The sequence below is a fragment of the Dendrobates tinctorius genome, unplaced genomic scaffold (genome assembly GCF_039654945.1).
Source record: "Dendrobates tinctorius isolate UK_male_01 unplaced genomic scaffold, ASM3965494v1 ptg000369l, whole genome shotgun sequence".
NCBI lineage: Eukaryota > Metazoa > Chordata > Amphibia > Anura > Dendrobatidae > Dendrobates > Dendrobates tinctorius.
In genome coordinates, this window is record NW_027362035.1 from 260,850 (window position 1) to 285,568 (window position 24,719).

The 24,719-nt window shown below is 52.8% G+C and overlaps 1 protein-coding gene across 2 annotated transcripts in view; it reads left to right on the plus strand.

The window, feature by feature from the left end:
• The first annotated feature begins 16,368 nt into the window (after positions 1-16,368).
• LOC141075750 (uncharacterized) overlaps positions 16,369-24,719 on the plus strand; it is a 54,859-nt gene continuing 46,508 nt past the window's right edge. Inside the window, exon 1 of one of the 2 annotated variants that reach the window (XM_073562895.1) lies at positions 16,369-16,524. The gene's annotated coding sequence lies outside the window, so the exon portion shown is untranslated. Of the gene's footprint in view, positions 16,525-23,478; positions 23,591-24,719 lie in introns of those variants that run through there. The other variant, XM_073562896.1, reaches the window with a different exon arrangement.

Here is a 24,719-nt window from a genome sequence, read left to right on the forward strand (position 1 = left end):
CTTCTATAGCCCCCACCCTGGATCTGCCCCCATCCACCTTCCCTATGCCATAGACTTCTATACCCCATCCTGGATCTGCCCCGATCTCCCCCCTCCACCTTCCCTATGCCATGGACTTCTATGGCCCCCACCCTGGATCTGCCCCATGCCCCCCATTCACCTTCCCTATGCCTTGGACTTCTATAGCCCCACCCTGGATCTGCCCCATCCACCTTCCCTATGCCATGGACTTCTATAGCCCCATCCTGGATCTGCCCCGATCTCCCCCCTCCACCTTCCCTATGCCATGGCTTCTATGGCCCCCACCCTGGATCTGCCCCATGCCCCCCATTCACCTTCCCTATGCCTTGGACTTCTATAGCCCCACCCTGGATCTGCCCCATCCACCTTCCCTATGCCATGGACTTCTATAGCCCCATTTTGGATCTGCCCTCATCCCCCATCCACCTTCCCTATGCCATGGACTTCTATGGCCCCCACCCTGGATCTGCCCCGATCCCCCCATCCACCTTCCCTATGCCATGGACTTCTATAGCCCCCACCCTGGATCTGCCCCCATCCCCCCATCTACCTTCCTTATGCCATGGACTTCTATAGCCCCCACCCTGGATCTGCCCCATCCCCTCATCCACCTTCCTTATGCCATGGATTTCTATAGCCCCCATCCTGGATCTGTCCCCATCCACCTTCCCTATGCCATGGACTTCTATAGCCCCATCCTGGATCTGCCCCATCCACCTTTCCTACAGCCCCTACCCAAAATCCCTACAGTCCCAATCCATATTCCCTTCTGTACACTTGCTTTGGCAAAACTAATGTGTATTTAGTCCTGCCAATAAAGCTTCTTTGAATTTGAATTATATCTACTCCTACCCTCCTAACTGGGACATTCCCCCATAACCTTAACTCCTTCTATGCTGATCATACCTAACCTGCTGTACTACGGCGCCCTCCACTGTGCTACAGCCAATCCTATCCTGATCTATGCTGCTAGACCTCTGCTTGTCTCCTAATTCCTCATCCTGATACTTTCCCTAGATTTATCACAATACACGTACAGTGGGGAAAAAAAGTATTTAGTCAGTCAGCAATAGTGCAAGTTCCACCACTTAAAAAGATGAGAGGCGTCTGTAATTTACATCATAGGTAGACCTCAACTATGGGAGACAAACTGAGAAAAAAAAATCCAGAAAATCACATTGTCTGTTTTTTTTTCCATTTTATTTGCATATTATGGTGGAAAATAAGTATTTGGTCAGAAACAAAATTTCATCTCAATACTTTGTGATATATCCTTTGTTGGCAATGACAGAGGTCAAACGTTTTCTGTAAGTCTTCACAATGTTGCCACACACTGTTGTTGGTATGTTGGCCCATTCCTCCATGCAGATCTCCTCTAGAGCAGTGATGTTTTTGGCTTTTCGCTTGGCAACACGGACTTTCAACTCCCTCCAAAGGTTTTCTATAGGGTTGAGATCTGGAGACTGGCTAGGCCACTCCAGGACCTTGAAATGCTTCTTACGAAGCCACTCCTTCATTGCCCTGGCGGTGTGCTTTGGATCATTGTCATGTTGAAAGACCCAGCCACGTTTCATCTTCAATGCCCTTGCTGATGGAAGGAAGTTTGCACTCAAAATCTCACGATACATGGCCCCATTCATTCTTTCATGTACCCGGATCAGTCGTCCTGGCCCCTTTGCAGAGAAACAGCCCCAAAGCATGATGTTTCCACCACCATGCTTTACAGTAGGTATGGTGTTTGATGGATGCAACTCAGTATTCTTTTTCATCCAAACACGACAAGTTGTGTTTCTACCAAACAGTTCCAGTTTGGTTTCATCAGACCATAGGACATTCTCCCAAAACTCCTCTGGATCATCCAAATGCTCTCTAGCAAACTTCAGACGGGCCCGGACATGTACAGGCTTAAGCAGTGGGACACGTCTGGCACTGCAGGATCTGAGTCCATGGTGGCGTAGTGTGTTACTTATGGTAGGCCTTGTTACATTGGTCCCAGCTCTCTGCAGTTCATTCACTAGGTCCCCCCGCGTGGTTCTGGGATTTTTGCTCACCGTTCTTGTGATCATTCTGACCCCACGGGGTGGGATTTTGCGTGGAGCACCAGATCGAGGGAGATTATCAGTGGTCTTGTATGTCTTCCATTTTCTAATTATTGCTCCCACAGTTGATTTCTTCACTCCAAGCTGGTTGGCTATTGCAGATTCAGTCTTCCCAGCCTGGTGCAGGGCTACAATTTTGTTTCTGGTGTCCTTTGACAGCTCTTTGGTCTTCACCATAGTGGAGTTTGGAGTCAGACTGTTTGAGGGTGTGCACAGGTGTCTTTTTATACTGATAACAAGTTTAAACAGGTGCCATTACTACAGGTAATGAGTGGAGGAAAGAGGAGACTCTTAAAGAAGAAGTTACAGGTCTGTGAGAGCCAGAAATCTTGATTGCTTGTTTCTGACCAAATACTTATTTTCCACCATAATATGCAAATAAAATGAAAAAAAAAACAGACAATGTGATTTTCTGGATTTTTTTTTCTCAGTTTGTCTCCCATAGTTGAGGTCTACCTATGATGTAAATTACAGACGCCTCTCATCTTTTTAAGTGGTGGAACTTGCACTATTGCTGACTGACTAAATACTTTTTTTCCCCACTGTATGTATACTGAACATAAGTCACCACATATAAAACCAATATAACTGAGGTGTACATGTTTTATCAGGAAGGGATACACTACACTCACCCTGCTCATCTGCATGCTGCTGACTCTGTGCTGCACTCACCTCACTCATATGCATGCTGTTGATCCTGCGCTACACTCAGCTCGCTCATCTGCACGCTACCGATCCTGTGCTGCACTCACCTCACTCGTATGCACGCTGCTGATCCTGCGCTCCGCTCACCCACTCACCTACATGCTGCCGATCCTGTGCTGCCCCCACCCGCTCATCTGTACGTTGCCAATCTTGTGCTGCCCCCACCCCGCACATTTGCATGCTGCCAATCCAACGCTGCACTGACCCTGCTCATCTGCACGCTCCCGATCCGGCGTTACACTCAGCTCGCTCATCTACACGCTGCCGATCCTGCACTACGCTCACCTCACTCATATGTATGCTGTTGATCCTGTGCTGCACTCAGCTCGCTCATCTACATGCTGCCGATCCTGTGCTGCACTCACCCAGCTCATGTGCACGCTCCCAATCCAGCGTTACACTCAGCTCGCTCATCTACACGCTGCCGATCCTGCACTACACTCACCTCACTCATATGCATGCTGTTGATCCTGCGCTACACTCAGCTCGCTCATCTGCACACTACCGATCCTGTGCTGCACTCACCCAGCTCATCTGCACACTGCCGATCCTGCGCTACACTCAGCTCACTCATCTACACGCTGCCGATCCTGCACTACACTCACCTCACTCATATGTATGCTGTTGATCCTGCGCTACACTCAGCTCGCTCATCTGCATGCTACCGATCCTGTGCTGCACTCACCCAGCTCATCTGCACGCTCCCAATCCAGCACTACACTCAGCTTGCTCATCTACACGCTGCCGATCCTGCACTACACTCACCTCACTCATATGTATGCTGTTGATCCTGCGCTACACTCAGCTCGCTCATCTGCATGCTGCTGACTCTGTGCTGCACTCACCCAGCTCATCTGCACGCTCCCGATCCAGCGTTACACTCAGCTCGCTCATCTACACACTGCTGATCCTGCACTACACTTACCTCCCTCATATGTATGCTGTTGATCCTGCGCTACACTCAGCTCGCTCATCTGCACGCTACCGATCCTGTGCTGCACTCACCCAGCTCATCTGCACACTGCCGATCCTGCGCTACACTCAGCTCGCTCATCTGCACGCTACCGATCCTGTGCTGCACTCACCCAGCTCATCTGCACGCTCCCGATCCGGCGTTACACTCAGCTCGCTCATCTACACGCTGCCGATCCTGCACTACACTCACCTCACTCATATGTATGCTGTTGATCCTGCGCTACACTCAGCTCGCTCATCTGCACGCTGCCGATCCTGTGCTGCACTCACCTCACTCATCTGAATGCTGCTGACTCTGTGCTGCACTCACCTCACTCATCTGCATGCTGCTGACTCTGTGCTGCACTCACCTCACTCATCTGCACGCTGCTGACTCTGTGCTGCACTCACCTCACTCATATGCACGCTGCTGATCCTGCGCTCCGCTCACCCACTCACCTACATGCTGCCGATCCTGTGCTGCCCCCACCCGCTCATCTGTACGTTGCCAATCTTGTGCTGCCCCCACCCCGCACATTTGCATGCTGACAATCCAACGCTGCACTGACCCTGCTCATCTGCATGCTGCAGATCCTGTGCTGCACTCACCCAGCTCATCTGCATGCTCCCGATCCAGCGTTACACTCAGCTCGCTCATCTACACACTGCCGATCCTGCGCTACACTTACCTCACTCATATGTATGCTGTTGATCCTGCGCTACACTCAGCTTGCTCATCTGCTCACTACCAATCCTGTGCTGCACTCACCCAGCTCATCTGCACACTGCCGATCCTGCGCTACACTCAGCTCGCTCATCTACACGCTGCCGATCCTGCACTACACTCACCTCACTCATATGTATGCTGTTGATCCTGCGCTACACTCAGCTCGCTCATCTGCATGCTACCGATCCTGTGCTGCACTCACCCAGCTCATCTGCACGCTCCCAATCCAGCACTACACTCAGCTTGCTCATCTACACGCTGCCGATCCTGCACTACACTCACCTCACTCATATGTATGCTGTTGATCCTGCGCTACACTCAGCTCGCTCATCTGCATGCTGCTGACTCTGTGCTGCACTCACCCAGCTCATCTGCATGCTCCCGATCCAGCGTTACACTCAGCTCGCTCATCTACACACTGCCGATCCTGCGCTACACTTACCTCACTCATATGCATGCTGTTGATCCTGCGCTACACTCAGCTTGCTCATCTGCTCACTACCAATCCTGTGCTGCACTCACCCAGCTCATCTGCACACTGCCGATCCTGCGCTACACTCAGCTCGCTCATCTGCACGCTACCGATCCTGTGCTGCACTCACCCAGCTCATCTGCACGCTCCCGATCCGGCGTTACACTCAGCTCGCTCATCTACACGCTGCCGATCCTGCACTACACTCACCTGACTCATATGTATGCTGTTGATCCTGCGCTACACTCAGCTCGCTCATCTGCACGCTACCGATCCTGTGCTGCACTCACCCAGCTCATCTGCACGCTCCCAATCTGGCGCTACACTCAGCTCGCTCATCTACACGCTGCTGATCCAGCGCTCCGCTCACCCCCGCTCATCTGCACACTGCCAATCCTGCACTACCCTCACCCACTCACCTACATGCTGCTGATCCTGTGCTGCCCTCACCCGCTCATCTGTACATTGCCAATCTTGTGCTGCCCCCAACCCGCACATTTACCTGCTGCCAATCCAACGCTGCACTGACCCTGCTCTTTGCTGGGATCATTGTCCTTGTACCATAGGAACCTGAGGAAATTCCTGTGGTCCTCTCTATGAAACAGTGGAACATCTGTTCAATGTCGGCGGTGATGGGCTCTTTCCGGAACCTCATCAACACTCCTACTAGGTTGTTTGTAAGGTTAGGACCCGTGAGGAGGACATCGTTGAGAGATACACCTTGATGTTTGGCGCTTGAATCTAAGACAACTCTAATTTGCTTAGGTTTCTGTGGGTAATATACTCGGAATGAGGATAGGTACCAGCACTCCTCGTCTTCCTTTAAGGGAGGCGCTGGCTCCGCATAGTTATTCCGGAATATCTTGCTCATGAAGATCACAATGTGTTCTTTCATCTCCGGTTTGTTGCTAAGTGTGCGCTGGAGAGAGTTGAATCTGGATAAGGCTTGTTCTGATTGTTCTGGAGTCTTACCCTGGTAGCTCAGAAGGGTAGGGGAAAAATCCAGTGATTGGTCTCGTCCTTAAGGAACTCATTGTCCATTATCCTGACAAATTCCTTGTCTTCCATTGACGGGGCTACTTTGTTGTCATCCTTAGTTGTATGAAACACCGATCTTCCCAAGTCATCTGCATAGGGAGAAGGAATGACATCAGGCAGCTGTACGGGATCTGGAGGCTTCTCTTTCACCTCGTAGTGATGAGGGCATGGTTTGCAGAAAGTAGCTCGTCCATCTCTGCGTACATACAGAGACGGACGAGCAGAGACAGACAGAGAGGTGCCACAGGTAAGTTACAGGTGCTGTTGATTACACAAATTAGAGAAGCATCACAGGATTTTTCGAACAGTGCCAATACTTTTGTCCACCCTCTTTGTTATGTTTGGTGTGGAATTATATCCAATTTGGCTTTAGGACAATTCTTTTTGTGTTTTTTCATTTAAGACAAATTAAATGAAGATAATAATACCAAAGAATTTATGTTTGCAATCATTTTCAGGAAGAAACTGAGTATTATCTGACAGAATTGCAGGGGTGTCAATACTTTTGGCCACAACTGTAGGTCTTAAAGGAATCGACTCTTGTTCGGTACAAGCACACATTTCCTATGATTATCCACCCCAAGTCGAGTCTCTGTGTGTAGGGGGCATAGTCAGGACCATTACACTGCTGGCGGACCTTATGCATCCTGAAATTGTCTCTGCCGAGCAGAAGTAGGATTTCAGCATCTGTGACCATAGGTGGGATAACGCTGACTAGGTGCCTTAGGTGTGGTTGGTGGAACGCAGCTTCTGGAGTAGGGATCTCATCCCTTTGGTCGGGTATTTGATCGCATTCGACTAGTGTAGGTAGGGGTATTTCTACGCCTCCGTTGACAGGAGACGCAATTAAACCTTGTGCCCTTCTGCCGCTAGTCTCTATGCGGCCTGAGCAAGTGTTCAGAGTATAGGGTGTTGCTGGTCCCATGATTCCAAAGGCTTCAAAGAACTTAGGTCCAGCTAGGGATCGATTGCTCTGATCGTCAATGATGACATACATTTTTACTGCCTTCTCTGGTTGTCCTTCTGGATAAACTCTGATTAGGCATATCCTGGCACAGCATTTATCACTTTGGCTCTCCCCACATACCTCTGAGCATGAGCAGGAGACAGCCGTGGTAGAATTGGCGTTATTCTGTGGCTCCCCGTCATGGCTTGTAGCCGGACTAGAGGTAACTGCGACTGCTGGATCGCTGGTGGCTGAGGTTGGATGTAAGGCTGATGGGTGTTTGTCACTATGACACTCTTCACACTTAATGGCAGATTTACAGTCCTTGGCCATGTGTTCTAATGAGGTGCAGCACTTGAAACATACCCCAAGTTCACTGGGGATTTTCTTGCGCTCCTGCAGGGAGGAAATGGTTGAGGAGGTAATAGTGGCTGGGACCCTAGGAGGTAGCGACCATGCTATTTTAGAATTTTGGATAACTAGAGGCGGAAGACCTGTGAAGACTCAGACGTCAAGGTTAGATTTCAGAAAGGCAGATTTTAAGGGATTCAGAAACAGAATTGGAGGGATCCAATGGCTGGATATCCTTAAAGACAAAAATGTCCAGGAAGGATGGGAAATCTTGAAAAATGAAATTCTCAAAGCACAGTTGTTAACAATTCCGAAAAGAGGGAAGAATAGGAAGCATTTAAGGAAACCAGGATGGATGAACACAGAACTTAAGCACATGCTAAAAAGGAAGAAAAAAATGTTTATAAAATGGAAAGAGGGAGGCATATCTAAAGAAGAATATAATGCTGTCTGCAGAACCTGCAGGGCACAAATCAGATTACCTAAAGCTGAAAATGAATTGAGGCTTGCAAGAGATGTCAAAAGCAATATTAAAGGATTTTGGGGATATGTCAAAAGTAAAAGAAAAGTCAAAGATGCTATAGGATTTTTACAGGGTGAAAATGATGAAATGGTAAGACAGGATGTTGAGAAGGCTGAACTTTTAAATTCCTATTTTGCATCTGTTTTCTCTCAGAAAGGAAATGTAACATCAACTGTTCTTCACTGTCCTATTAAGGGAATAGAAGAATCCAGGATATCTATAAACAGAAAGATAGTGAGGAAACACTTAGCTAACCTAAATGAATTCAAGTCTCCAGGTCCAGATGAATTACACCCAAGAGTACTGAAGGAGATAGCAGAAGAAATTTTTGAACCCCTCTCCATAATCTTTGAAAATTCTTGGAGAACAGGAGAAGTGCCAGAAGACTGGAGAAGAGCAAATGTTGTTCCTATCTTCAAAAAGGGGAAGAAGGTGGACCCAGGCAACTATATGCCGGTGAGTCTGACTTCTATACCAGGAAAGATCTTTGAACAAATTATTAAACAACATGTATGTCAATACCTGGATAAGAATGAAGTGATTAAACAGAGCCAGCATGGGTTTGTAACTAATAAGTCATGTCAGACTAACTTAATTTCCTTCTATGACGGTATCACTGATTGGGTGGATCAAGGAAATGCTGTAGATATAGTATATCTTGACTTCAGCAAAGCATTTGACAAAGTCTCTCATACAATCCTTATTGAAAAAATGACTAAGTATGGAATGGACAAGGCAACTGTTAGGTGGATTCATAACTGGCTTAGTGATCGGACCCAAAGAGTGGTCGTAAATGGCTGCACATCCAGTTGGAAGAATGTCTCAAGTGGGGTACCACAGGGCTCTGTCCTGGGCCCTGTATTGTTCAACATCTTTATCAACGATTTAGATGAAGGAATTGAGGGTAAACTGATTAAATTTGCTGATGACACAAAGCTAGGAGGGATAGCTAATACTAGAGAAGAGAGAGAGGATTCAAAAAGTTATAAATAAACTGGAGAAGTGGGCAGCAACTAACAGAATGGTTTTTAACAGGGAGAAATGCAAAGTACTACATCTGGGCAATAAAAATGAAAAAAGCAGATATAGAATGGGAGGAATAGGGCTAAGTGACAGCACATGTGAAAAAGACTTGGGTATACTAATAGATCACAGACTGAATATGAGTCAACAGTGTGATGCAGCAGCAAAAAAGGCAAATGCAATTCTAGGATGTATTAACAGAAGCATACAGTCTAGATCACGTGAAGTCATTATTTCCCTCTACTTCTCTTTGGTCAGACCTCATCTGGAATATTGTGTCCAGTTTTGGGCACCACATTTTAAAAAAGACATCAACAAACTGGAGCAAGTTCAGAAAAGAGCGACCAGAATGGTGACCGGTCTGCAAACCCTGTCTTATGAGGAAAGGTTGCAGGATTTGGGAATGTTTAGTTTGCAAAAGAGAAGACTGAGAGGAGACTTAATAGCTGTCTACAAATATCTAAAGGGCTGTCACATTTTAGAAGGATCAACTTTATTCTCATTTGCACGAGGAAAGACTAGAAGCAATGGGATGAAACTGAATGGGAGGAGGCACAGATTAGATATTAGAAAAAACTTTTTGACAGTTAGAGTGATCAATGAGTGGAACAGGCTGCCACGAGAAGTGGTAAGTTCTCCTTCAATGGAAGTCTTCAAACAGAGGCTGGACAGACATCTGACTGGGATGATTTAGTGAATCCTGCTTTGAGCAGGGGGTTGGACCAGATGGCCCAGGAGGTCCCTTCCAACTCTACGATTCTATGATTCTATGCATGGTTTTGGACCTGAAGCCTCTACATTTATTCAGTGAGTGTGTTTTTTTGTGAATGGGACACTCACGATTGAAAGACTTATCTCTCGATGGAATAGTGTACTGTTTATCGGCAGTTACTGCAGGTGGTGGCAGGTTAGTCCTTCTGACACTTACACTGCTCCTCAAGTCCTTGCGTCTATGTGAGACGCTTTCATACCTTGATGACGGTGTTGCTGGAGCTGCAGTGTTAGACTCCAGGACGTCTAGGCTAGGGTGATTCCTCATTTGGGCCTGTTCGTCGACAAACTTGCAGAACTGATTGAACGGAGGAAAGGTGACATCATGTGGCCTTTTGTACCTGGAAACACACACTGCCCACTTCTCTTGCAGACTATGTGGCAGCTTTGAGATGATTGGGTTCACCCCATGGGCAGTGTCCAGGTAGCACAATCCAGACAGACAAGGGTCTCTTTTTGCGAGTTCCAGTTCCATAAGCAGGTCGCTTAAGTCCAGAAGCTTGTGGGCTTCCTTAAGGTTGATCCTTGGAACGTTCTGCAGTCTCTTGAATAGGGACTTTTCTATGACTTCAGCGCTGCCGTAGGTTCTTTCGAGTCTCAGCCAGGCAGCAGCGAGACCTGCTTCAGCTTGCCCCACGCAGACAGTCCGAAGATTCTTGATACGGTTTGTGGATTCAGGACCCAACCATTTTACCATGAGGTCAAGCTTCTGTTCTGCAGATAGGTTGAGGTCAGCAATGGTGGCCTTGAAGGTTGCTTTCCAGGCTCTGTAGTTCTCTGCACAGTCGTCAAACTTTGAGAGGCTGGTACTGATTAGATCTTTGCTCACCATAAACCTAAGCTAACTCGGGCATATCCGATCCTTCACTCCTTGTTACCATGTTAGCTTGTGTTGCCTCTCGGGCGTATAAGCTGTGTGGCATGGAAGGGTGAATTGTTCCCGGGAAGAATGAAGTTGCTGCAGGGTTGAGCTGCTGTTTAACCTCTGGAGATTTTGATGACTGCGGCTTGAACTGTGGAGATGGACTGGAGTGCGTCTTGTGGTCGTCTTGTGATGATTGCTGCGCCTGAGGGGACACATTATGGCGCTGGTCTTGGGTCTCTGCAGATGCTGTGGGTAACACTGGCAACGTAAGTTGGGCTGACTTGGACGTTTCCACATTGTTGGGTTGAACGTTGCTGAAGGTGTGTGCTGCAGAGATCTGTTTCTGCACGTAATCAGTGGTATGGACAGCTGGGTCCTCTTCTTCCAGTGGTGGTAGGCAAATCGGGTCGAGGGTTTGCTTCAATGCTTGCTCGAGTATTTTTACTTCAGCTAATGCGATTTTTTCCTCCATTTCTATTTGAAGAATCTTTGCACGAGCCTCTGCTTCTGTTTGAAGGATCTTTGCTTGGGCCTCTGCTTCTGCTTTCTTGGCTTCTGCCTCTGCTTCTGTTTCCTTTTTTGTGTAGGAGCGTCTAAGTTTGGATCGCTCTGCGTTTAAACGGGCCTCTAGGATTCTGTCGCTGAGGGCTGAAATTCTTGAGCAGGATGATTTGTATGACCGAGCAGAGTGTCTGGATGAGCCTGACCTGTGAGATCCAGCTTGCAGATAAGCGATACCAGCTCGCTTTATCCTTGGCGTCTAGCACAGCGGCGTCCCTTTCTCTTTCTGTGGAATCCACTTTGCTTAACTCTGATGAGGTTTCATCAATATTAGAGTCTTTTAGGAAGGCGGCGTACCTTGCGGACAGTCTCTTGTATCTTCCGTTGGCCGTGTCTAGCCGCTTTATAGTGTCCTGTAGACTCGCTGCATCATTTTTGTGGCGTTGGATGCTTGACATGAGGGAGGTGACTCGTTTCCATAGGTCGTCCAGGTTGTCATTGAACTCATCCTTTGTACTGTGATAGTTTTCGACAGCCTTTATGGTTGTTACAGAGCGTCTTGGTCATGAGTCTTGGTCTGTTTCTGAAGCTGGCTCTGTTTCCCCTTCTTCATAATGGACAGTATCGGGTAGTATTTGCTCTGTTTCAGCAGTGGGAGACTGTGCAGGGTCTTTTTCGGCCATTTTGATTTAAGGTGCACTGTCTCTTTAAGAAACTGAACTTTTGAATTGGGGGCTGGAAATCGCAGTGCAGCTTAGTTAAGACGTCCTGACGAGATCCCCAAAGTGTTTTTAGAGAATTGTGGGGTTTTGCAGTCCGACAATCTGCAGCGATGTCGTATAATATACAGACAGTCTCTATGCACAATGCGGTCTGGGGTGATGCTGCAGAGTTTTTTAGCAGAGCAGGGCTGCAGTATGTGAGCGGGCAGACGGGTTAGGATCTAAGGGTGATTTTTTGCCGGGCTTCAAGGCAGTTTTTTGACTGTTCTGTCCCCACATGAGGCGAATGGAGGTGTAGTTGAGGGGGGCTGGGAGAGATTCCTACCTTCCGTTTCCTCGATGCAGAGCAGACAGGACCATTGTTGCTGTTTTGCTGTTCATGCGTCCGGAGAGATGATACACACCAGATATTGCGAAGTCTAGACTTGTTTATTGGAGATCTGGACATACAGCGTATGATTGGTAATGCAGTACTTCTCCAGAAATGCAGATGTAACAACCGAGGTGGTAACAAGATGATTCACCAAATTGTGTGTGTGGTCAAAAAACTGATGCCTTCCATAGCTTGGTAAGCATGTCTCTCCCAGGAGAAAATGAAACTAGTGATGGCCACTGGCAGGAAGAGAAGGAATCACCTGACCTGGAAGTGGGAGGCATGTACTAGAATTAATTAGCTGCCGCCTGCTATACAGAAAAGGACAGTAGGTGGCAGCAGAGCAAATGTAAGACTGATCACAAAGAATGGTAACATAACACAATTATATAAGCATACTATCAAAACCTTAGATGGAACAGCACACTCACTTCGCTCATATGCACGCTGCCGATCCTGTGCTGCACTCACTTCACTCATCTGCACACTGCCGATCTTGCGCTACACTCACCTCACTCATCTGCACGCTGCCTCTCCTGCGCTACACTCACTTCGCTCATATGCACGCTGCTGATCCTGTGCTGCACTCACTTCACTCATCTGCATGCTGCCAATCCTGCGCTACACTCACCTCACTCATCTGCACGCTGCCGATCCTGTGCTGCACTCACTTCACTCATCTGCATGCTGCCAATCCTGCGCTACACTCACCTCACTCATCTGCACGCTGCCGATCTTGTGCTGCACTCACTTCACTCATCTGCACACTGCCGATCTTGCGCTACACTCACCTCACTCATCTGCATGCTGCCAATCCTGCGCTACACTCACCTCACTCATCTGCATGCTCCCGATCTGGCGCAACACTCACCTCACTTATCTGCACGCTGCCGATCCTGTGCTGCACTCACTTCACTCATCTGCACACTGCCGATCCTGTGCTTCCCTCACCCCGCTCATCTGCACGCTGCCAATCCTGTGCTGCACTCATCCAGCTCATCTGCACGCTCCCGATCCAGGGCTGCACTCACCTTGCTTATCTGCATGCTTCCGATCATGAGCTGCACTCACCCCGCTCACCTGCACACTGCCGCTCCTGCACTGCAATCACCCCGCTCATCTGCACGCTGCCTATCCTGCACTGCACTGACCTCGCTCATCTGCATGCTGCCTATCCTGCGCTACACTCATCCCGCTCATCTGCATGCTGCCGATCCTGTGCTGCACTCACACAGCTCATCAGAATGCTGCCGATCCTGAGCTGCACTCACCCCACTCATCTGCACGCTGCCGATCCTACACTGCATTCACCCTGCTTATTTGCACGCTGCCGATCCGGCGTTGCACTGACCCCGCCCATCTGCATGCTGCCAATCCTACACTGCACTCACCCTGCTCATCTACACGCTGCCGATCCTGTGCTGCACTCACCCCGCTCATCTGCATGCTGCCAATCCTACACTTCACTCACCCTGCTCATCTGCACGCTGCCGATCCTACACTGCACTCACCCCGCTCATCTGCATGCTGCCAATCCTACACTGCACTCACCCTGCTCATCTACACGCTGCCGATTCTGTGCTGCACTCACCCTGCACATCTGCATGCTGCCAATCCTACACTGCACTCACCCTGCTCATCTGCATGCTGCCGATTCTGTGCTGCACTCACCCTGCTCATCTGCATGCTGCCAATCCTACACTGCACTCACCCTGCCCATCTGCACACTGCCGATTCTGTGCTGCACTCACCCTGCTCATCTGCACGCTGCCGATCCTACACTGCACTCACCTCGCTCATCTGCATGCTGCCAATCCTACACTTCACTCACCCCGCCCATCTGCACACTGCTGATTCTGTGCTGCACTCACCCTGCTCATCTGCACACTGCCGATCCTACACTGCACTCACCCTGCTCATCTGCACACTGCCGATTCTGTGCTGCACTCACCCTGCTCATCTGCACGCTTCCGATCCTACACTGAACTCACCCCGCTCATCTGCATGCTGCCAATCCTACACTTCACTCACCCCGCCCATCTGCACACTGCTGATTCTGTGCTGCACTCACCCTGCTCATCTGCACACTGCCGATCCTACACTGCACTCACCCTGCCCATCTGCACACTGCCGATTTTGTGCTGCACTCACCCTGCTCATCTGCACGCTGCCGATCCTACACTGCACTCACCCTGCTCATCTGCACGCTGCCGATCCTACACTGCACTCACCCTGCTCATCTGCATGCTGCCAATCCTACACTGCACTCACCCTGCCCATCTGCACACTGCCGATTCTGTGCTGCACTCACCCTGCTCATCTGCATGCTGCCGATCCTACACTGCACTCACCCTGCTCATCTGCATGCTGCCAATCCTACACTGCACTCACCCTGCCCATCTGCACACTGCCGATTCTGTGCTGCACTCACCCTGCTCATCTGCATGCTGCCGATCCTACACTGCACTCACCCTGCTCATCTGCACGCTGCCGATCCTACACTGCACTCACCCCGCTCATCTGCATGCTGCCGATCCTACACTGCACTCACCCCGCTCACCTGCACACTGCCTATTCTGTGCTGCACTCACCCTGCTCATCTGCATGCTGCCGATCCTACACTGCACTCACCCCGCTCATCTGCATGCTGCCGATCCTACACTGCACTCACCCCGCTCATCTGCACACTGCCGATCCTGCGCTTCCCTCACCCCGCTCATCTGCATGCTGCCGATCCTACACTGCACTCACCCTGCTCATCTGCACGCTGCCGATCCTGCGCTTCCCTCACCCCGCTCATCTGCATGCTGCCGATTCTGTGATGCACTCACCCCGCTCATGTGCATGCTCCCGATCCAGCGCTGCACTCACCTTAGGCTGGTTTCACATTAGCATTTTTGTGCGCAGCGCATCGTGCGCATGCGACATGCGTACCTATGTTTAACATGGCGAGAGCATGGTCTTGTGTTTGCATTCATTCGTCTGCGTTTTCGTGCGCCTGCATATTTCAAGGTGTGCGTCTAGACGCGCTAGACGCAACCTGTTGCATTTTTGGGTCCGCCATAGGCGTAAAAAAATGCATGCGTTCACTTACGCACGGAATGTGTCATAACAACGCATTACAGTCTATGGGAACGCAACAACGCATTACAGTCTATGGGAACGCAGCAACGCATTACAGTCTATGGGAACGCAGCAACGCATTACAGTCTATGGGAACGCAGGCATGCGCATTACAGTCTATGGGAACGCAACAACGCATTACAGTCTATGGGAACGCAACAACGCATTACAGTCTATGGGAACGCAGCAACGCATTACAGTCTATGGGAACGCAGCAACGCATTACAGTCTATGGGAACGCAGCAACGCATTACAGTCTATGGGAACGCAGGCATGCGCATTACAGTCTATGGGAACGCAACAACGCATTACAGTCTATGGGAACGCAGCAACGCATTACAGTCTATGGGAACGCAGCAACGCATTACAGTCTATGGGAACGCAGCAACGCATTACAGTCTATGGGAACGCAGCAATGCATTACAGTCTATGGGAACGCAACAACGCATTACAGTCTATGGGAACGCAGCAACGCATTACAGTCTATGGGAACGCAGCAACGCATTACAGTCTATGGGAACGCAGGCATGCACATTACAGTCTATGGGAACGCAACAACGCATTACAGTCTATGGGAACGCAACAACGCATTACAGTCTATGGGAACGCAGCAACGCATTACAGTCTATGGGAACGCAGCAATGCATTACAGTCTATGGGAACGCAGGCATGCGCATTACAGTCTATGGGAACGCAACAACGCATTACAGTCTATGGGAACGCAGCAATGCATTACAGTCTATGGGAACGCAGCAACGCATTACAGTCTATGGGAACGCAGGCATGCGCATGCCTGTGTTTGCGTTCGCAAGCGTTTTATGAGTAAATATATGTAGACACTATAACACCTAGAGAACGAATGTACATCCAAAACGCAAACGCATGCAAAAATGCATGATGTGTTTCTACTTGCGCACGATGCGCTGCCCTCACCCCGCTCATCTGCCCCTTCCACCCTGACATCGTGGATCATGTGAAGATCCGGGCACCAGGGTGTGCAGATAAACACGAGAACCCTGGGCCTAAAACACAGGAATAAGTCAGTGTGACCGCGCTGAGCCCCCACAGACCCTCTGGGTGACCCTCCTGCTGCAGGAGATGACTGTGGACCAGGTGTAGAAACGACAATTAGTCCCTGAGGCAGCGCATGGGCTGAGAGTGACAGGGTTAATGGCTCCAGGTCATAGCTGGCCGGAGACTGGACCTTGGGATTGGGATTTCCTGTTATTGGAGGATCAGTTTGGAAATTGGAGCATGAAGACTCCACACTGGAGGCCATAGTGAGGAGAGGGCTCCGGGCCCCTGAGAAGGTGTGTAACGCAGGGGCCACATTTACTGTATGTGGAGAGTGGGGGCCACATGGTCCGCTGTCCTGGAGGCCATAGTGAGGAGAGGGCTCCGGGCCCCTGAGAAGGTGTGTAACGCAGGGGCCACATTTACTGTATGTGGAGAGTGGGGGCCACATGGTCCGCTGTCCTGGAGGCCATAGTGAGGAGAGGGCTCCGGGCCCCTGAGAAGGTGTGTAATGCAGGGGCCACATTTACTGTATGTGGAGAGTGGGGGCCACATGGTCCGCTGTCCTGGAGGCCATAGTGAGGAGAGGGCTCCGGGCCCCTGAGAAGGTGTGTAATGCAGGGGCCACATTTACTGTATGTGGAGAGTGGGGGCCACATGGTCCGCTGTAATGGAGGCCATAGTGAGGAGAGGGCTCCGGGCCCCTGAGAAGGTGTGTAATGCAGGGGCCACATTTACTGTATGTGGAGAGTGGGGGCCGCATGGTCCGCTGTCCTGGAGGCCATAGTGAGGAGAGGGCTCCGGGCCCCTGAGAAGGTGTGTAATGCAGGGGCCACATTTACTGTATGCGGAGAGTGGGGGCCACATGGTCCGCTGTCCTGGAGGCCATAGTGAGGAGAGGGCTCCGGGCCCCTGAGAAGGTGTGTAATGCAGGGGCCACATTTACTGTATGTGGAGAGTGGGGGCCACATGGTCCGCTGTCCTGGAGGCCATAGTGAGGAGAGGGCTCCGGGCCCCTGAGAAGGTGTGTAATGCAGGGGCCACATTTACTGTATGTGGAGAGTGGGGGCCGCATGGTCCGCTGTCCTGGAGGCCATAGTGAGGAGAGGGCTCCGGGCCCCTGAGAAGGTGTGTAATGCAGGGGCCACATTTACTGTATGCGGAGAGTGGGGGCCGCATGGTCCGCTGTCCTGGAGGCCATAGTGAGGAGAGGGCTCTGGGCCCCTGAGAAGGTGTGTAACGCAGGGGCCACATTTACTGTATGTGGAGAGTGGGGGCCACATGGTCCGCTGTCCTGGAGGCCATAGTGAGGAGAGGGCTCCGGGCCCCTGAGAAGGTGTGTAATGCAGGGGCCACATTTACTGTATGTGGAGAGTGGGGGCCGCATGGTCCGCTGTAATGGAGGCCATAGTGAGGAGAGGGCTCCGGGCCCCTGAGAAGGTGTGTAATGCAGGGGCCACATTTACTGTATGTGGAGAGTGGGGGCCACATGGTCTGCTGTCCTGGAGGCCATAGTGAGGAGAGGGCTCTGGGCCCCTGAGAAGGTGTGTAACGCAGGGGCCACATTTACTGTATGTGGAGAGTGGGGGCCACATGGTCCGCTGTCCTGGAGGCCATAGTGAGGAGAGGGCTCCGGGCCCCTGAGAAGGTGTGTAATGCAGGGGCCACATTTACTGTATGTGGAGAGTGGGGGCCGCATGGTCCGCTGTAATGGAGGCCATAGTGAGGAGAGGGCTCCGGGCCCCTGAGAAGGTGTGTAATGCAGGGGCCACATTTACTGTATGTGGAGAGTGGGGGCCACATGGTCTGCTGTCCTGGAGGCCATAGTGAGGAGAGGGCTCCGGGCCCCTGAGAAGGTGTGTAATGCAGGGGCCACATTTACTGTATGTGGAGAGTGGGGGCCGCATGGTCCGCTGTAATGGAGGCCATAGTGAGGAGAGGGCTCCGGGCCCCTGAGAAGGTGTGTAATGCAGGGGCCACATTTACTGTATGTGCAGAGTGGGGGCCACATGGTCCGCTGTCCTGGAGGCCATAGTGAGGAGAGGGCTCCGGGCCCCTGAGGTGTGTAATGCAGGGACCACATTTACTGTATGCGGAGAGTGGGGGCCGCATGGTCCGCTGTCCTGGAGGCCATAGTGAGGAGAGGGCTCCGGGCCCCTGAGAAGGTGTGTAATGCAGGGGCCACATTTACTGTATGTGGAGAGTGGGGGCCGCATGGTCCGCTGTCCTGGAGGCCATAGTGAGGAGAGGGCTCCGGGCCCCTGAGGTGTGTAATGCAGGGACCACATTTACTGTATGTGGAGAGTGGGGGCCACATGGTCCGCTGTCCTGGAGGCCATAGTGAGGAGAGGGCTCCGGGCCCCTGAGAAGGTGTGTAATGCAGGGGCCACATTTACTGTATGTGGAGAGTGGGGGCCGCATGGTCCGCTGTCCTGGAGGCCATAGTGAGGAGAGGGCTCCGGGCCCCTGAGAAGGTGTGTAATGCAGGGGCCACATTTACTGTATGCGGAGAGTGGGGGCCACATGGTCCGCTGTAATGGAGGCCATAGTGAGGTGAGGGCTCCGGGCCCCTGAGAAGGTGTGTAATGCAGGGGCCACATTTACTGTATGTGGAGAGTGGGGGCCGCATGGTCTGCTGTCCTGGAGGCCATAGTGAGGAGAGGGCTCCGGGCCCCTGAGAAGGTGTGTAATGCAGGGGCCACATTTACTGTATGCGGAGAGTGGGGGCCGCATGGTCCGCCGTCCTGGAGGCCATAGTGAGGAGACGGCTCCGGGCCCCTGAGAAGGTGTGTAATGCAGGGGCCACATTTACTGTATGTGGAGAGTGGGGGCCGCATGGTCCGCTGTCCTGGAGGCCATAGTGAGGAGAGGGCTCCGGGCCCCTGAGAAGGTGTGTAATGCAGGGGCCATATTTAATGTATGTGGAGAGTGGGGGCCGCATGGTCCGCTGTCCTGGAGGCCATAGTGAGGAGAGGGCTCTGGGCCCCTGAGAAGGTGTGTAATGCAGGGGCCACATTTACTGTATGCGGAGAGTGGGGGCCGCATGGTCCTCTGTTCTGGAGGCCATAGTGAGGAGAGGGCTCCGGGCCCCTGAGAAGGTGTGTAATGCAGGGGCCACATTTACTGTATGTGGAGAGTGGGGGCCGCATGGTCCGCTGTCCTGGAGGCCATAGTGAGGAGAGGGCTCCGGGCCCCTGAGAAGGTGTGTAATGCAGGGGCCACATTTACTGTATGCGGAGAGTGGGGGCCACATGGTCCGCTGTAATGGAGGCCATAGTGAGGAGAGGGCTCTGGGCCCCTGAGAAGGTGTGTAATGCAGGGGCCACATTTACTGTATGTGGAGAGTGGGGGCCGCATGGTCCGCTGTCCTGGAGGCCATAGTGAGGAGAGGGCTCCGGGCCCCTGAGAAGGTGTGTAATGCAGGGGCCACATTTACTGTATGCGGAGAGTGGGGGCCGCATGGTCCGCTGTCCTGGAGGCCATAGTGAGGAGAGGGCTCTGGGCCCCTGAGAAGGTGTGTAATGCAGGGGCCACATTTACTGTATGCGGAGAGTGGGGGCCGCATGGTCCTCTGTTCTGGAGGCCATAGTGAGGAGAGGGCTCCGGGCCCCTGAGAAGGTGTGTAATGCAGGGGCCACATTTACTGTATGTGGAGAGTGGGGGCCGCATGGTCCGCTGTCCTGGAGGCCATAGTGAGGAGAGGGCTCCGGGCCCCTGAGAAGGTGTGTAATGCAGGGGCCACATTTACTGTATGTGGAGAGTGGGGGCCGCATGGTCCGCTGTCCTGGAGGCCATAGTGAGGAGAGGGCTCCGGGCCCCTGAGAAGGTGTGTAATGCAGGGGCCATATTTAATGTATGTGGAGAGTGGGGGCCGCATGGTCCGCTGTCCTGGAGGCCATAGTGAGGAGAGGGCTCTGGGCCCCTGAGAAGGTGTGTAATGCAGGGGCCACATTTACTGTATGCGGAGAGTGGGGGCCGCATGGTCCTCTGTTCTGGAGGCCATAGTGAGGAGAGGGCTCCGGGCCCCTGAGAAGGTGTGTAATGCAGGGGCCACATTTACTGTATGCGGAGAGTGGGGGCCACATGGTCCGCTGTAATGGAGGCCATAGTGAGGTGAGGGCTCCGGGCCCCTGAGAAGGTGTGTAATGCAGGGGCCACATTTACTGTATGTGGAGAGTGGGGGCCGCATGGTCCGCTGTCCTGGAGGCCATAGTGAGGAGAGGGCTCCGGGCCCCTGAGAAGGTGTGTAATGCAGGGGCCATATTTAATGTATGTGGAGAGTGGGGGCCGCATGGTCCGCTGTCCTGGAGGCCATAGTGAGGAGAGGGCTCTGGGCCCCTGAGAAGGTGTGTAATGCAGGGGCCACATTTACTGTATGCGGAGAGTGGGGGCCGCATGGTCCTCTGTTCTGGAGGCCATAGTGAGGAGAGGGCTCCGGGCCCCTGAGAAGGTGTGTAATGCAGGGGCCATATTTACTGTATGTGGAGAGTGGGGGCCACATGGTCCGCTGTCCTGGAGGCCATAGTGAGGAGAGGGCTCCGGGCCCCTGAGAAGGTGTGTAATGCAGGGGCCACATTTACTGTATGCGGAGAGTGGGGGCCACATGGTCCGCTGTAATGGAGGCCATAGTGAGGAGAGGGCTCCGGGCCCCTGAGAAGGTGTGTAATGCAGGGGCCACATTTACTGTATGTGGAGAGTGGGGGCCGCATGGTCCGCTGTCCTGGAGGCCATAGTGAGGAGAGGGCTCCGGGCCCCTGAGAAGGTGTGTAATGCAGGGGCCATATTTACTGTATGTGGAGAGTGGGGGCCGCATGGTCCGCCTTCCTGGAGGCCATAGTGAGGAGAGGGCTCCGGGCCCCTGAGAAGGTGTGTAATGCAGGGGCCACATTTACTGTATGTGGAGAGTGGGGGCCACATGGTCCGCTGTCCTGGAAGCCATAGTGAGGAGAGGGCTCCGGGCCCCTGAGAAGGTGTGTAATGCAGGGGCCACATTTACTGTATGTGGAGAGTGGGGGCCGCATGGTCCGCTGTAATGGAGGCCATAGTGAGGAGAGGGCTCCGGGCCCCTGAGAAGGTGTGTAATGCAGGGGCCACATTTACTGTATGTGGAGAGTGGGGGCCACATGGTCTGCTGTCCTGGAGGCCATAGTGAGGAGAGGGCTCCGGGCCCCTGAGAAGGTGTGTAATGCAGGGGCCATATTTAATGTATGTGGAGAGTGGGGGCCGCATGGTCCGCTGTCCTGGAGGCCATAGTGAGGAGAGGGCTCTGGGCCCCTGAGAAGGTGTGTAATGCAGGGGCCACATTTACTGTATGCGGAGAGTGGGGGCCGCATGGTCCTCTGTTCTGGAGGCCATAGTGAGGAGAGGGCTCCGGGCCCCTGAGAAGGTGTGTAATGCAGGGGCCATATTTACTGTATGTGGAGAGTGGGGGCCACATGGTCCGCTGTCCTGGAGGCCATAGTGAGGAGAGGGCTCCTGGCCCCTGAGAAGGTGTGTAATGCAGGGGCCACATTTACTGTATGTGGAGAGTGGGGGCCACATGGTCCGCTGTAATGGAGGCCATAGTGAGGAGAGGGCTCCGGGCCCCTGAGAAGGTGTGTAATGCAGGGGCCACATTTACTGTATGTGGAGAGTGGGGGCCGCATGGTCCGCTGTCCTGGAGGCCATAGTGAGGAGAGGGCTCCAGGCCCCTGAGAAGGTGTGTAATGCAGGGGCCACATTTACTGTATGTGGAGAGTGGGGGCCGCATGGTCCGCTGTCCTGGAGGCCATAGTGAGGAGAGGGCTCCGGGCCCCTGAGAAGGTGTGTAACGCAGGGGCCACATTTACTGTATGCGGAGAGTGGGGGCCGCATGGTCCGCCGTCCTGGAGGCCATAGTGAGGAGAGGGCTCCGGGCCCCTGAGAAGGTGTGTAATGCAGGGGCCACATTTACTGTATGTGGAGAGTGGGGGCCGCATGGTCCGCTGTCCTGGAGGCCATAGTGAGGAGAGGGCTCCGGGCCCCTGAGAAGATGTGTAATGCAGGGGCCACATTTACTGTATGTGGAGAGTGGGGGCCGCATGGTCCGCTGTAATGGAGGCCATAGTGAGGAGAGGGCTCCGGGCCCCTGAGAAGGTGTGTAATGCAGGGGCCACATTTACTGTATGCGGAGAGTGGGGGCCACATGGTCCGCTGTAATGGAGGCCATAGTGAGGAGAGGGCTCCGGGCCCCTGAGAAGGTGTGTAATGCAGGGGCCATATTTACTGTATGCGGAGAGTGGGGGCCGCATGGTCCGCTGTCCTGGAGGCCATAGTGAGGAGACGGCTCCGGGCCCCTGAGAAGGTGTGTAATGCAGGGGCCACATTTACTGTATGCGGAGAGTGGGGGCCGCATGGTCCGCTGTCCTGGAGGCCATAGTGAGGAGAGGGCTCCTGGCCCCTGAGAAGGTGTGTAATGCAGGGGCCACATTTACTGTATGTGGAGAGTGGGGGCCGCATGGTCCGCCGTCCTGGAGGCCATAGTGAGGAGAGGGCTCCGGGCCCCTGAGAAGGTGTGTAATGCAGGGGCCACATTTACTGTATGCGGAGAGTGGGGGCCGCATGGTCCGCTGTCCTGGAGGCCATAGTGAGGAGAGGGCTCCGGGCCCCTGAGAAGGTGTGTAATGCAGGGGCCACATTTACTGTATGCGGAGAGTGGGGGCCGCATGGTCCGCTGTCCTGGAGGCCATAGTGAGGAGAGGGCTCCGGGCCCCTGAGAAGGTGTGTAATGCAGGGGCCACATTTACTGTATGTGGAGAGTGGGGGCCGCATGGTCTGCTTTCCTGGAGGCCATAGTGAGGAGAGGGCTCCGGGCCCCTGAGAAGGTGTGTAATGCAGGGGCCACATTTACTGTATGTGGAGAGTGGGGGCCGCATGGTCTGCTTTCCTGGAGGCCATAGTGAGGAGAGGGCTCCGGGCCCCTGAGAAGGTGTGTAATGCAGGGGCCACATTTACTGTATGTGGAGAGTGGGGGCCGCATGGTCCGCTGTCCTGGAGGCCATAGTGAGGAGAGGGCTCCGGGCCCCTGAGAAGGTGTGTAATGCAGGGGCCACATTTACTGTATGCGGAGAGTGGGGGCCGCATGGTCCGCTGTAATGGAGGCCATAGTGAGGAGAGGGCTCCGGGCCCCTGAGAAGGTGTGTAATGCAGGGGCCACATTTACTGTATGTGGAGAGTGGGAGCTGCATGGTCCTGTGTCCTGGAGGCCATAGTGAGGAGAGGGCTCCGGGCCCCTGAGAAGGTGTGTAATGCAGGGGCCACATTTACTGTATGCGGAGAGTGGGGGCCACATGGTCCGCTGTCCTGGAGGCCATAGTGAGGAGAGGGCTCCGGGCCCCTGAGAAGGTGTGTAATGCAGGGGCCACATTTACTGTATGCGGAGAGTGGGGGCCACATGGTCCGCTGTAATGGAGGCCATAGTGAGGAGAGGGCTCCGGGCACCTGAGAAGGTGTGTAATGCAGGGGCCACATTTACTGTATGCGGAGAGTGGGGGCCACATGGTCCGCTGTCCTGGAGGCCACAGTGAGGAGAGGGCTCCTGGCCCCTGAGAAGGTGTGTAATGCAGGGGCCATATTTACTGTATGTGGAGAGTGGGGGCTGCATAGTCCATTTTCCTGGAGGCCATAGTGAGGAGCGGGCTGTAAAGGGGTCTTCCAAGCTGGGGTACCTCTTTCAGTACCACCCTGTATTTTCGGAGGTCCGCTCTGCGTTACCTGGAGTCTGAATGAATGACGCTGGCTGGAATTCCTCTGAGTGCATGGGCGCATATAAAAGATCACTGCTTCTCCATGTATTTCCAGTCTGACAACACGTTACTCACAGGACACAGAATATATCACACAGATACAGAGGGCCGGCCAATAGACAAGCGTCAGGCCAGACATGCATTACAAAAGCCGCAGGTGGCCGGAGCCTGCGGAGGTTTACTGTGGGAATTACAAAGGTGGGGGAGAGCGGACACTGATGATACATTAGGGACATGCATCTCACGTGGAACCTATTATACATACATATAACTGCACAACATATTCTGGGTGCTGAGTGGTTCTGTAACACGGCTCCCCTTTTCAGCGACGCGATCGGCATACACAGTCTGATCCTCAACGGATCGGTTTGGGGATGACCGAAGTTTATGGGGTTGGTACAAGTTCCGTTTGTCGACTTAGTCCATCGGCATTACCATTTTGTTTGCCGGGTCTGTAGTGGATGGTGAAGTCCAGAGGTTGTAGGGCTAAACTCCACCGCAGCAATCTGGCGTTGTCTCCAGAGACCCGATTAAGCCAGACTAGGGGATTATGGTCCGTTGGGAGGGAAAACTGTCGTCCATACAAATATGGTTGCAACTTCTTGAGTGCCCATACTACCGCCAGGCACTCCTTCTCGATGGCCGCATAGCTTACTTCACAGGGCAGTAGTTTCAGACTCAGGTAAGCTACCGGGTATTCTTGGCGTCCGGCCCGACTTGGTTCAGTA